Source organism: Triturus cristatus, chromosome 7 (assembly GCF_964204655.1).
Source record: "Triturus cristatus chromosome 7, aTriCri1.1, whole genome shotgun sequence".
Classification (NCBI taxonomy): Eukaryota; Metazoa; Chordata; class Amphibia; order Caudata; family Salamandridae; genus Triturus; species Triturus cristatus.
This window is the reverse complement of record NC_140590.1, coordinates 898,120,231-898,134,933: the sequence shown is the minus strand read 5'-3', so window position 1 is coordinate 898,134,933 and position 14,703 is coordinate 898,120,231.

Below are 14,703 nucleotides of genomic sequence, written 5' to 3'. Positions count from 1 at the left end.
GTAATAATCAGGAGGAGCTAGGAAAACAGGTGGCAAAAGGAATGCAATGTAGCAGGTACCATCCCAATCTAGGGGTAGACGCATATATGTCGTCTGACCACATATAAAGTAGGAGTGGCGAGAAGCTCTAAATGAAGATTTTCCTTGATCACTGAATTCTACTATAGTAGTGCATTTACTATGGCCCATATGTATGGAACCAACCTTTCTTACACACAATTCACCCTTCGCTGGGAATACTGACATGGTGGGTAAGACTAGTTCAACCTCGGATACGACATTCAGAATCATGAGATTAGGTGTAAAATTTCCTAATCCATATACTTCATTTTCTAGATCAGTTCCTGTTCTTTTGGGGCGACCCTCCTTGTCAGGGTAACAGACCTTGAGTAAAGCTAGGTTCAGATTTCCCCATACCCAATGATCTTGGTAAACTGCTGTGTCTGAGTCTATGGAATTAATTAAACTAAACCATGCTCCACAGGAGCCATTATGTGTAAATGGATGTGGAAAGAAAGGCAGGACTCCTTCATAATTCTGATAGGGAGGGAGTCGGCCACACACCCAACAATTGGTGGCATTACTAGTCTGATGGGAATGATGTAACATACTAATGAAAGTGTTATTGCGCAGCGCAAGTCTATAAGACAATTCATGCGGAGGTAAGTCACTAAAAGAATGTTCAGCAGCAACATTATAAACATGTCTAGAAATAGGGTAATATATGTGCAACAACATACTTGTAATAATTATTAAAAGACTCAATAAAAACAAAATTAATAATGTCACTATGCAGTGGCTACGCAGTGATTTACAATACGCCTGTCGTTTCAACATTTTTCGGGTATTTTCTCTACTCAGGTCCAAGGGATACATGTCAGAGACAATTCAACCGCTTCACCTTGGAGAGGACTTAAACAATCAAATTGCTCGACTTGGTGGGCCTAAGCTTTAGTTTGTAATTTTCAGATTTGTTCGGTTCAACAAAAGGGAGTTTTGTATCAGTCTGTGAGGGAGTGCAGGGCACAATGTCTATATCCGAGGATAGTCCATGAAATTTCTTGATATGGCTTGAATGAATCCAGCCCTTGCGGCCCTCGATCTTCACGGCTGTTCTTGTGGTCAACAGGACCAACTTGGGTGCTTTCCACCTGGGCTCCAGCTGAGTCTTTCGGTCGAAATTCCTCACAAAGACAAGATTACCCGGAACAACGTCATGGGGTTTCACCTCAGTGTTGTCGGGAAAGGCTGCAGCTACCTGTGAACGAGAAGATTGTAGTGCAGACATCAAGGAAGCCAAGTAATCTGTCAGCATATTACAGTCAATATCAGTTATTTTGCGTGGTATAGGCGTCCCCCACATATTCGGTGGTCTACCGAAGATCACCTCATACGGGGATAGCCCTGTTCGAGAGTGTGCTACCATTCTCATGTAAAAGAGTGCAACTGGTAACGCTACTACCCAGTCGACACCTTTCTCTCTGCATATTTTGGACATTCTAATTTTCAGTATCTGGTTATGTCTTTCTACGAGACCTGCTGCCTCGGGATGTCGGACACAGTGGAATTTCCACTGATATCCTAACAGAAGTGAGACGTGTTTCATTAATTCGGATGAGAACGGCTGGCCGTTATCTGAGTAAACAGCACGTGGTAAACCGTATCGTGGGAAGAATTCTCGAACCAACTGTTTGGCAGTAGTCGGGGCAGTGTAATCTGAAACCGGGTATGCCTCCGTCCAACGGGACAGAGCGCAAACAATTACGAGAACATATTTGAATCCTCGACATCGTTCCATCTGGATATAATCCATCTGGAGGACTTCAAAAGGATGATTAGGAGTATGAAATCCACCCTGTTCTACGGGAACGCTTTTTCCTGGGTTGAACTGACAACAGATCATACAGGTACGGACCTTTTGTTTTGCTGCTGCTCGTAAATGTTTATTGAACCAAATGTGTTGAATGCTGTCTAGCATAGCTTTTTCTCCTAGATGTGCTGGACTATGTATAGTGTTAATTATAACTTGGACCATTGAATCAGGAAGGAACCATACAGACTTTTCCTTCATCAACCATCCTTGGTCCGTTTGGATCCCTCCTAATTCAGTCCATTTCTTTATTTCGTCTGGTGTAGCATGTGTCTGTATGTCAATTACGTCAAGAGTAGGATCTTTAACTGTCATACAATGTGTCGGTGTCGGGACTATTGTCTTTGTCATGTCGGGGGTTTGAGTTTGAGCAGTCAGTTTAGCTGTTCTGTCGGCTAGATCATTGCCTTGGGAAATGATATCAGTAACCTTCGTATGGGCCTTACATTTCATAATTGATATTTCAGTGGGTAGATGTATTGCATCTAATAATGCATGAATGAGGGGTCCGTGCTGAATGTGGGCACCGTGGGAAGTTAAATAACCTCTCTCTCGCCACAGCACGCCGAAGTCATGTACAACTCCGAATGCATAACGTGAGTCAGTGTATATGTTGACTTTTTTATTCATGGCTTGAATACAGGCTTGTGTCAGAGCGATAAGTTCTGCGGCTTGAGCTGACAAAGTATTTATACGATTAGTTTCAATGACTTCAGTATCTGTTGTGACTGCGTAGGCGGCTACTAACTCTCCTGTACTTGTTCTCATGCATGAACCATCTACATACAAGGTCAGGTCTGGATCTGACAATGGGACATCGGTTAAGTCTTGTCTGGGTTTTGTTGTTATTGTAATAACTTCAATACAGTCATGGGCTAGTGGGTCTGTTCCGACTACTGGTAAAAGTGTGGCAGGATTCAATGTGTTACAGCGTCTGATTTCTATATGTGGCTGAAACAATGTAAGCTCGTATCCTGTAAGTCGCGCTATAGTCAAGTGTTGTGTTTGCGTTCTATTTACAAGAACCTCTACTGCGTGTGGTACTTGAACTGTCAATGGATGTCCTAACACTATGGCATCGCTTTGTCTGATTGCTAAAGCTGTCGCTGCTACTGATTTCAGGCATGCAGGCAAAGCCTGAGCTACGGGATCTAATGTACTAGAAAAATAAGCACATGGTTTGCGTGCTCCTGCTTGTTCTTGTGTGAGTACTGACAAGGCAGTACCTTCGCGCTCTGTAACAAAAAGTGTAAACTGTTTTCTGTAACATGGCGTTGCTAAAACGGGTGCTTGACATAAAGCTTTCTTTAAGCTTTCAAAAGCTTGTGTGTGTTCCTGAGTCCAAGGGAGAACAGTCGATGTGGCTGCCTCCTGTGTGGTTAACTGAATGAGTGGTTTTGCTAGAAATGCATACTGAGGGATCCACTGCCTACAATATGAAGTGAGGCCTATGAAAGCCCGCACCTCCTTTTGTGTCTTGGGTATTGACATGTTAGCTATTAACTGAATGCGGTCGGGTGTAAGCTGCCTTCCCTCCTTGGACAGCGAGTGTCCAAGATAAACAACTCGCTGGACACAGAATTGCAGCTTAGAAGGGGACACCTTGTGCCCTTTTTCGGCTAGAAATTGTAAAACTGTCAGTGATGCTTTTTCACATTCGGGTTCGCTTCGGGCGGTGATCAGCAGATCATCGACGTATTGAAGCAAGGCGGTGTTAACTGGCATGTGGATACTGTCAAGTTCCCGTTTCAGTGCTTGGCTATAGATGCTGGGGCTTTCTGTAAATCCTTGAGGTGCGCGGGAGAATTTAAAGCTACGCCCATTTAAACTAAATCCGAACAAATATTGACTTTCCGGATCTATTGGGACGCTGAAAAAGGCATTTTTGAGATCAATTACAGTAAAGAATGTGGCTTCGGAATCAATAGCTGTCAATAATGACGAGATATCTGGGACCACAGGAAATTGTGGCACAATACATTTGTTTAACTCGCGCAGATCAATAACCAATCGATATACTGGCGGAGCTGTAGGATCTGTTCGTTTAAGAATCGGAATTATCGGTGAATTACATACATTGGAGTCTGTTTCTACAACTACTCCTTGGGCAATGAGCTCGTCAATGATTTGTAGTAAAGCCGCTACAGCATCTGGTGGTAACTTGTATTGTCGCATTCGTGGTAGCACCACTCCTGCCTTTAGTGTGACTCGATATGGTGTAATATTCATGCAACCAACATCAGTAGGGCCTTGTGCCCATAGATGTGTAGGTAAAGTCTGCAGTCGGGGATCCATGTCTCTAGATACATAGTGACCTTTAAAATCACGTAAAAACAACCTTACTCCTTCCGGAGAACAACATATTATGGCTCCTAGGGCTTTCAACGTTTTTATTCCTAACAAGTTTTCTGGACATGATTTAGTAAGCAATAGATCTGTAGTTCGGGTCAGAGGTCCTATCGTAAGTGGAAGAGGCTGTGATACTTCATTAACAATAGGTTTTCCTGAAAAACCAAGGGAAATATTCTGAGAGCCTGAGAGGGGTGCCCCTGGAACTTCACTACGTTTTATAGTTGTTCGACTTGCCCCTGTATCGAGTAAAAATTTTCTATCTTGACCTAATAATTCACTATGTACATAAGGTCCTTCTTGATCTACAGGAATCTCGATAAGGGGTAAGTCAACTTCCCTCTCTAGGCTAGTTCATGCGTAACGCTGATACTCGGGATATTCATACTGTGCGGTCTGATACATTTGTCGTGTTGTTGTCTGTGTGGCAGCAACAGGCAACGGTGGTGCAGCTGGCACAAACTGTATTGGCTGTTGTGCGGCTGGCATGGCCTGGGCATGCTGCATAGCTCCTTGTTCATTCTGATCTTGTCTTAGTGGCCGTGATCTTTCTTGTGTTTTACCTATGGCGATATTATGTTTTAGCACTGGACAATCGTGTACGTAATGACCTGGCTTTTTACAATAATTGCATGTCCCTTTTACAGGTCCTGCTGAATCGGAATGTGTCATACCCTTTTTATGTCCTTCAGCTGGAACTGTCTGGGAAACTAGCATTTTCATTTTCGTGTCTTTCATGCGTCTGTGTTCATGTTCTTGTTCCTCTCTAATTCTATTGTGGTGGTACTGTAACATTTGTAACATTTGTGTTGGAGTGTTACCTTGCCAGGTACTCTCGAATTTTAATACTCTATTCTTTACTGGGGGCAGGGCATTTTCCACTAATTTTGTTACAAACAGATGCGGGTATGATTCGCTACTTGCTTTTATGCCACTATTTATACCAAAACATTTCTCGAATCGGGCATAGTAATCGCTAGTGTCTTCATCTTGCTTCTGTTTACAGGCTGAAATTGTACCCCAATCTTCCTTTTTCGTAGTTAATAAACGTGGCAGTACCTGTACTAGTAGACCTGGTAGTGCTTTAGTTTTGTCCCCAAGCCCCGAACCTGGACCTCGGGCCCTTTCTTCTGCTTCTAATGCTGACCATTCTATCTTTTGGTCACCTACCTCCCACTCTTTTTCCTTGAGTTTCTCATAAATGCCAGCAGGCATCAACACCTTTAATATTGTCATAATGTCGGGGTAGGTATACTCTCCCATGAGTAACATGTCTTTAATTTCTCGGTGAAAACCCGCTGGGTCTTTGTCATGACTGGGTACCACTTTCTTCATTTCTAACAATTCTATTTTCGATATGGGCGTATATACAAATACGCGTTTAAACTGATTGTCCTCGCCTTTTATTGGGTGTACTTCTCGTAAGGTATTCTGTCTATCCAGGTGATACGTGGTTCTTTCCTTGACAGGCAATGAGACATGCTCTGAGCATACAAAAAGAATATACTGCTTTCTTGACACTAGAATTTCTTTAATTAATTTAGTACCTGGACCTCTCCATTTATTCATAAGCAATTCAGTCAATATGTCAGGTAAGGGACCAGGGTCCGAATGCTGACTCTGATATAGTATAATGAGTTGTTGAATCATATAAATCCCAGCTAACCTCTGCTCATCTGGGGTGAGATTAAAAAATGTGCGTACTACTGTCTCATCACTATATTTTCCGGGACTGTCCACCCAATGGACAGCTGCCCTTGCTAAATCTTGTTCATCCATAGAATCGAGAAAATGATAACCCCTTCGTTCTCGGAGTAGTTTGTCGGCGGTTTGGAACGAATGCTCGTTAGACCTTATGTTAATTATAGGTATTTGGAAATTCCTGTCATTATCTGGACATATTGGACGTATTGAGTCAGTATGACATCTAGTCTGATCCCTATTACAAGATCTTCCTCTACCTACATAGGCTATGGTGTCCGACTGTCCTGCGGGCAGTCCTGACCCTTCTTCCTCGCTTTGTTCGAACTCGTCTGTCTCTAATCTCTCCTCGTGTAGGCGTTCTATTTCTTTACGGATCTTTCGGCACATGGCTATTATACAATTTTGCTTATCGTGTCTCCCTTCTGATATATTCTGGCTCCATTTTGTAAGAATTTTCATTGCTTCCGGATCTACCCCCGGTCGGTCTTGATTTCTGATCACACAGTTTATGAGGAAACGTAACAGTTCCCCCTGTATCTCTACTTTCTGGTATTCCATAGCTCTGTTAATACATTCTGGATCTCGCCCTGTTTGAACAAAATGATATATTTTATCTAGATGCGCAGTCATTCCTGGTAGCTTCGCTAAATACCCTGCGGCTCGTCTGATACGTAATGATGCCAGGATCATTTCGTCCTCTTTACCGAGCACCGGGTCATATCTACAATCTATAAGAAGTTCCTTAAGCGTACGATCACTTACGAATTTGGGTGTACGTGAATGCGCTGACTCTTGAAAAATAAGTTTATTTATTCTAGGTGGCGTAGAAAAAATATTGGTAGCACCTCCCGTGGCCCCGTCTGGGGCGTCGGGTGTGAAAGGATTCGTCGAACGTGACACAGCAACTATAGGTGTGGACTCAGCTATAGAAGTACCTGTAGGAACAGATGCAGAAACAGATGTGCTTGCCGGAACTTGTGACTCGATTTGTTGCTGTAGGGATACGGGTGCTGGATCTTGGCGTTGGACCTCCCTGGTATGCGGTCTATGTGGGACGGAATTAGCATACTCGGGAGCTGCGTCATCTAAATATGAGGAAAGAAAAACATCTTCTGCGGTTCTAGGATGCCCCTTAGGATGTACCTTGATTGGGAATAATGGGGGTGGCAAGTCTTTCGGTATCTCTGGAGTAGCCTTAGGTAATCCTTCGGCCAGAAGGGGATACATACCATTCATAAGGGCATTTCTTTGTCTGTCTACTTGTTCTGATTTCACTCGGATACCTTCCTTAATTAATAGATTGTCTTGAACTTTGCTTGAACTTTCTTTACTCTTCTCTTCCTGTCTACGTGCTTTTTCCGTACGTCTATGAGATTCTTTACGCCATAACTCAACGGCGTCTTTCTGTGACTGTCTGACTTTCCTTTTCCATAACTCTTCCTCGACTTTCATGATGCACTCTGCATCCCAGGTTCCCGCTGCGGGCCATCTCTGACTTTCTGGTAATCCCTTGGTGTAGTCTACCCATAAATCAAGAAATAATATAGCGTCTAAGCCATGTTTGTGATACATGAAGTGCCCTGGAGTATCCCTAGGAGGAATAGGGACGGCTTCTTCAAGTACCCCTTTTCTAGTAGTGATCTGTCTTAATTTCGAAAAGAGCGGCATATTGACAACTGATCTGATACTTAATCTTGAACACACTTAATAAAAAAGCACACTTAATGAACAACCATTCATACCACAATATGCAGGACGTTTAACACATTAAACATTAAAACATTAAACCTTTAACTGAAACAACAATGATGATCGTCTGCATAACTAATCACCATGCTTAATTCTTGACAATAACTAGATACTTCGGAATACTTGATATACTGCTAAACAGTACAGATACACTGCTAAAACAGTGCAGACCGGATTTGTGTACCCAAACCCGTCTTGACTGGCACAACCTATGTGCACGTCAGAAATGCCTCCCCAGTAATGGTACTCACCGGGTAGCTTCGGAAACGGAAGGCCTCGGTAACTTGAACTTGAACCGGACTGGACTCGACTCGACTCGTCGGAAACTGGGCTTGACTTCGAACTGGTGGGTCTCTGTATACCTCGGATCTTGCTCTCTCAGCTAGGCTCTGGTCGGGATACTTCGCACTTCTCACCGCCTCGTCTGGGTGTTGATCGCAGTCTCAGTCGCCCCCGCTTGACCGGAGGGAGATACAGGAAATCCTGCTGGTACGCGTTATTGTCCGTCCAGCTGTGGCAGGAGACCGGGCCTGCAACTCACCGCCGGCGCGTGAGATGAGAAAGTGTCCCTATTCGGGCGCCATCATGTGGTAAATAAAAATTCCTTTACCGGGACTGAATTTGATACAGAAACATTATAAAATAGCTCAGTAAAAATGAGAGGCAGAATCCGTGATATTAGAGTTTCGGAATGGGCTTTATTCCAATAATCGATTATAATCGGATGCTTCAAGTTCCATCACCACGGGGGTTCAGGAAGTGAAGTACATACTTTGTTGACAAGAAGTAACTTTTATAGTACATACATTATAATGAAGTGAATACAGTAGGCGTAACAATTGATAAGGAAATTGACGTTTGGTCTGCGTAACCGAAAATGGGTGTAATAATGAGTAAAAAGGAACATGATTGGTTATGATGTCATACATAGGTGGATCTATAAGATAATACTTGGCCTAAATGCGCGCGCAGCAGTATGACGTGTAATTGACGTGTAACTAGGGGGTGACGGGGACTTGACATTTAGCTCTATATGTGGAGACGAGAAGTCTGGGGGGTCAAGTCAACCTAATCCCAAATCATATCTAACATCCTATGTTTAAAGAACTATGTTATCCACAAAAGAAGGACTCTCGGACAGAATCTATTCTATACTGACTGTGCGTGCGTGTACAAGCGTCTAAGTGTCTACACTGAATGCGAGGGGGTAGGAATATTCCATGGTAACAGGGCTATGAATTACTTGCATGAGGACAGAGAAGTTGGGCCTTTTTGCTTGGTAACTGGAAGAATGTTTACTTAAACTACTAGGCAGGAATGCATCGGCTGAGGGGGAGGCAGATAATTCGAAGGTGAAATACAGTTCTTGGCAGAGAATGGGCTGATGTCAGGCTTCGTGAGCTGCGCAGAGAATGAGACAAAGTTCATGGTCACAGATGCAGGCTCGGACTGGAGCTTTCAGAGGCAGAAGGCAAGAGGAGTTTTGATGACAGAATCAGGGCCTACTTGCCTGGACTGTAAAGTGGCATAAGTGAACCATATAAAGCCGGTGGCCTTTCATATTTAGGAATGGAATATCCGGCCTATTCATGGCGGATCTGTCAAAGGACATGTTGACGGTGGACGCGCATGTGTTCGCGTCTTCATAACTGGAACTGGAGGGAACATACATGTACTTGTGACATGCACATGGAACCGTTGGGGTCCAAGATAGGGGACATAACTGACCAGAAAAATCCATATTTCCACAAAGTTCTAGATAGTTAGACACACACACTTGACCATGAGATGCTGATGCTATGCTGAGATGCTGCCCGATTTTGCTGCAATCTGACTGAAGAATCCAACACTAGGGAATATTTGCAGAACAACCGAGGAGGCACATCTAGGAAAGGGTCCGGACGAGCCCGAGCTGGAGAGAGTAGCACCAGAGAAGGGTGCAAGCCTGGCGGTACACTAGGAGAGGTCCTCTTCCCGGTCCCCTTCCCGGTCCTGAACCTGGCCTAAATCCTTGACATTCTGATGGCTGGATCGAGAAAGTGCTGAAAGTTTTGCAGGACTCGAAGCACTACATTAGGGAATAATTTTGTGTATGATAGTGAGAGTAATTGGTAGCAAGGAGTACGCTGGTGAAATTTTGGTATTATATCACCTACAAAGGGTAATACTGAAGGAGTAGCAGGTTCTCTGATGCTTGTGTGGAGAGTAAGCAGAAGAGTTTTACTCGTAGTGAAAGAAATCTTACTATTCTTTCAATTAGTGGGTCAGACACAATAGCGAATGTTTTTATGTTGTTAATTAATGAAATTTGTGTGAAATTTGTGAGAAAATAAGTTTTCACATTACCATGTAAAGGAGGGGTCAGTTGCGGATGCTGCACTGATTGGTTGAAACAGCGGGCGTGTGGTTGACGCGAAATTGTAAAGGAGGGGTCAGTAGTAAGGAGTGATACTGACATCACAGAAGTGAGCGAACAGAGTGGAAGTTGATTGGTTCTCAGACTAGAAAACGCGCTGGTATTGGAGAATTATTATCTGATTGGATGACACAATAGAAATCCAAAGAATAATAATAGATAGTGGAGGTTGCATGTACGATCCAACATTAACAGGAACTCGTCCAGACAGGAGATTCGTAGGGTTTGCTTACAAACAATACCTTAACCAGCATAAGCACACAATGTATGGAGAAAAGAGAAAAATGTAATTTAAGCATAAGGTTAAGAATTATTTTAAAAAGGACAAACCCATTAAGAGTAGAGAGGGGATTCTCATTCCTCCTCCTAATATGCTTGCATCATATATGATGGTGGAGAGAGGCTATCATACCTGTGTATGGTTAGAAAATTGGGTAGACTACACAGAAGATGATGGAATATTAGCATTTCCTGTGTACGGAAGCGTTAATGGAAGAATATTGTACAGTTTAAGAAAACAAATAAATGAATTAGAACCCAGACCTAGATTGACCCAGTGTGAGGCTTTAGAAGAATGGGAAATGGAAGCCTTTGAGCATGATAGACCACGAAGTAACAGGACCCTAAGCAAATATTATCCCAAATTTCCCCGAGAGACTAGGGATAGTCAAATGAAACATTGGAGACAGGCGATGGTGGCAGAAGGTTTATATCCTATGTTAATATCAGAAGAGCAGACAGGAGGTAAATGTACAGAGAAAACCAAGCACTTAACCATGTTAGGTAGCGGAGAAACAGAAGAAGGATACCTAGAAGACATATTGATGAAAAGTCCTCCACCTTATAATGATGGATTCAACAGAATGACCCCTAGTGCCCCAATGATAGGAGCACCTTTGATTCCACAGATAGTACATGACACCGCAGATAGAGTACTTCAAGAAAAGGAAAGGGAACTGATAAATAAGAATAGAGATTAATTGATCCAGAAAATAGCTAAAATTAACGCTCATCCAGAAGCATTGACCATACCAGTAACCATAGGTCCGGTAGTTCCATTGTATGGCGAAAACTCAAATTGTCCCAAAGTTAATGTAATACCTACCCTGAGCATAGAACCTAGAAAATAAAAGGTAATAATAGATGATCAAGCAAGTGAATGTGAATCAGTAATATCAATAATGGATTTGCCCATAAGAGAGCCAATGGTGGAAGCCCCGAAAAGAAATTTGCTCAGTTGTTCGAAGGAAGTTAGACTAGAAACATCATCAGGAACTAGAAGTGCCACAATAGTAACCCCAGAAGATATAGAGAGATGGTCTCAAGAAATAGAGAAACCAAAGTCACAGCCAAAAATATTGGACATTTTCAAATTGAGAGTAGAATTGCAAAAAATGTCTGCTGGAAATGTGGGTCTAGACAGATTTAACACATACAGTGAGGAAGAATTACTGTTTATTTATAGCAGCATTACACGAAATACAAAGGCATTCCATGAAAAACTGACAAAGTTGACATCAGAAATGGGAATTGACATATGAAAATCAAAAGTGTTGCAGAAACCATATAGAGCAGAATTTTCTGATAAAGATTTGGAAAACATGAATGTGTCTGGAAGAAATTTACAGATCAGGGAGTTGTTATTTCTGCTACAATAATGGGGAGATCTTGAAAGATGGAAAGTTAGGTGGGGAAAGAAAAAGGAAGAAGCACAGGTGAATCGAACGACATCTGAATATGCCATGAGGGAAACAGAGAAGGCTGACAGGTTGTATCCAATGAGGGAAGTACACAGAGGGGCGTACCTACATGTACCATGGACTAGACAGGATATTTTGTCCTTTACGAATGATTTCCCAAAATTGAGAGAGAAACCAGTGGAGTGGTACAGACAAGTTGAGAGGTTTGTGAAAGTTTCAAAGGTTCTGTTAAAGGATCTGGATGGTTTGTTTGATATAGTGGTACCTGCGGATTTGTGGACAGAGTGCAAAATTACTATAGATTGGCCTAGTGAAGAATATCCAAGAGATGCAAAGACAGGAGCCCCATCAGAAGATGTAATGAAAAAATATCATCAAGTAATCACTTCTCTGAAGAGTAAAATTCCCCTGAAAGAAACAGATTGGGTAAAAATAGACAGAACCACCCAAGAGAAAAATGAGTCTGTACATGTATACTACGAGTGTCTCTTACAGGTGTTCAAACAGTACAGTGGGTTTCAAAGTTTAGAAAATAAGGACATGACTAATTTTGTGTATCGATGTGTGACAGGATTGAGATTAGATATATCCCACATGATTAAGCAGCACATGTTGTGTTGGCAATCAAAGAATATTGATGACATTTTAAAATATGCTAAATATTGTGGGGACGAAATTGATAACAAACGAAAAGCCTTAGAAGAAAAAGTAATGTGGGCCCAATAAAATTGGCTGAACAGCAAGAACTTCAATTAAATAAACAGTCAGAAAGTCAAGGAAGAGTACAAGGTCAAGGGGACAATAATGGGGGAAAACTGCAGGGAAGGTTGAATTGGGAAAAAGCAAAGAAAAGGTTTCCCTGTCACGGTTGCGGGAAGGTGGGGCATTGGAAGAATGAGTGTAAAGTTGTACAAGTTAATAATGGCCTAAATCAAAATTTAAATCAACAGACACAGAATGAGGTGTTAATGAGTCATCAGCAACAGGGTATAGAGCTTCAGAGTCAATTGCCACCTGCCCCTAAGTCAAATTTTGTGTGTCAAGCCAAGTACAGTGTGGACACCAGATTTCCAGAAGGAAGTGGTAAGAAAAATTTTGTAACATCACAGTTTCTTTTGCAGGATCCCCTAATTGATTATGAGCAGGAATGACGGTGCCAGAGGGGGGAGAAAGGGGAGTGTGTACTTGGCGCATCCCTACCGGTAGATCAGTCATGTCCATACGTAGAAGGTAAAGTAGAATGATATTACTTTCTTGTTGGATACTGGTGCTACCAGGTCTACTGTGAGAACAGCAGACATTCCTAACCCGCCCCTTTCGGGTGAAGACATCCAAGTTGTAGGTGTTTCGAACAAACGGATTAGAACTCCGATCACAGAACCAATGGAGGTGTAAATTGGAAATTTTAAAGAAATGCATACATTCGTGGTGTGTGATTCAAGCCCTGTAAATTTGCTTGGAAGGGACTTACTGTCCAAAATGAATTGCACCATATTTTGCACACCGGATGGTGTTGCAATACAAACCCCAGATGAAGATGGAGTTTACAAGTTCATGTTAACTAAACAGGGAACTGAAGTAAATGAATTATATTCAATGATGACACAAAATGAATTATCTGCCGAAGTCAAACTGACTGTAAATGCAGAGATATGGGATTTTACTGGAAAAGAAATAGGATTAATGGCAAATGTAGATCCCATAAAAGTGACAGTGAAAGAAGGTGCTGTTTATCCAAATACCCAACAATACAAAATGAGTCCAGAAGTAAAAGCAGGTGTTGCAGCAGAGATTGAGCGATTAATCGAACAAGGCATCCTGAAAGAAATAATGAGTAGCCCTTGTAACTCACCTATAATTGGCATCAAGAACCTAACGGAAAGTATAGGGTGGTTCAAGATCTTAGGAAAATAAATAAGATTGTTGTACCATGCTGCCCAGTAGTGCCTAACCCAGCTGTGATTCTTTATCAGATACCATGGAAAGCAGGATGGTTCACAGTAATCGATTTATGTCATGCATTCTTTTCAATTCCATTGCATCCAGATAGCAAGTTTTTATTCTCGTTCAAATTTGAAGAGCATTTTTATGTGTGGAATCGTGTGCCTCAAGGGTACACAGAAAGTCCTTCAATTTTCAATCAGATTCTCAAAAGAAGCCTTGAAACTCTTGTGTTGCCCAGAGAGTCAGTCTTGGTGCAATATATTGACGACCTATTGGTGGCATCAAATACAGAAGATGACTGTGTTACCGATTCAATTGCGCTGCTAAATCATTTGGCACAGGGTGGACATAAGGTGTCCCCTGAGAAACTTCAGTTTTGTAAAAATTCTGTTAAATACTTGGGACATCAAATAGAAAGAGGAGTTAGAAGAGTGACCTCTGAAAGCATCAGAATAATAAGACAAATACAATTGCCACAAACCCAAAAAGAAATAAGAATGTTCCTTGGAGTTGTAGGGTATTGTAGGCAGTGGATTGTAGGGTTTGCTTTATTAGGTAAGCCTCTGATACAGATGACCAGAAAGAGAGTGAAAGATCCTGTAGAATGGGATGATGAAAGCATGGGATCTTTTAGAAAGTTGTGAGATTGTTTGTGTGAAGCACCTGCTTTAGGAATGCTGGACTATTCAAAAGAATTTGCATTATTCTACTATGAGCAGGGTAATTGTGCACTTTCAGTTCTGACACAGAGACATGGATTGATGAGAAGGCCAGTGGCATATTTTTCTGTTGCTCTTGATCCTGTGGCCTGTGCATTACCAGGTTGCCTGAAAGCTGTAGCCGCAACGTGTGTAAGCATAGAACAGAGTGAGTCAATTGTGATGGGACACCCTGTCAAGATGCATGTTCCTCATACAGTGGTGATTCTGCCAACCAGATCCCCAACGCAGTACCTTACTCCCAGTAGGCTG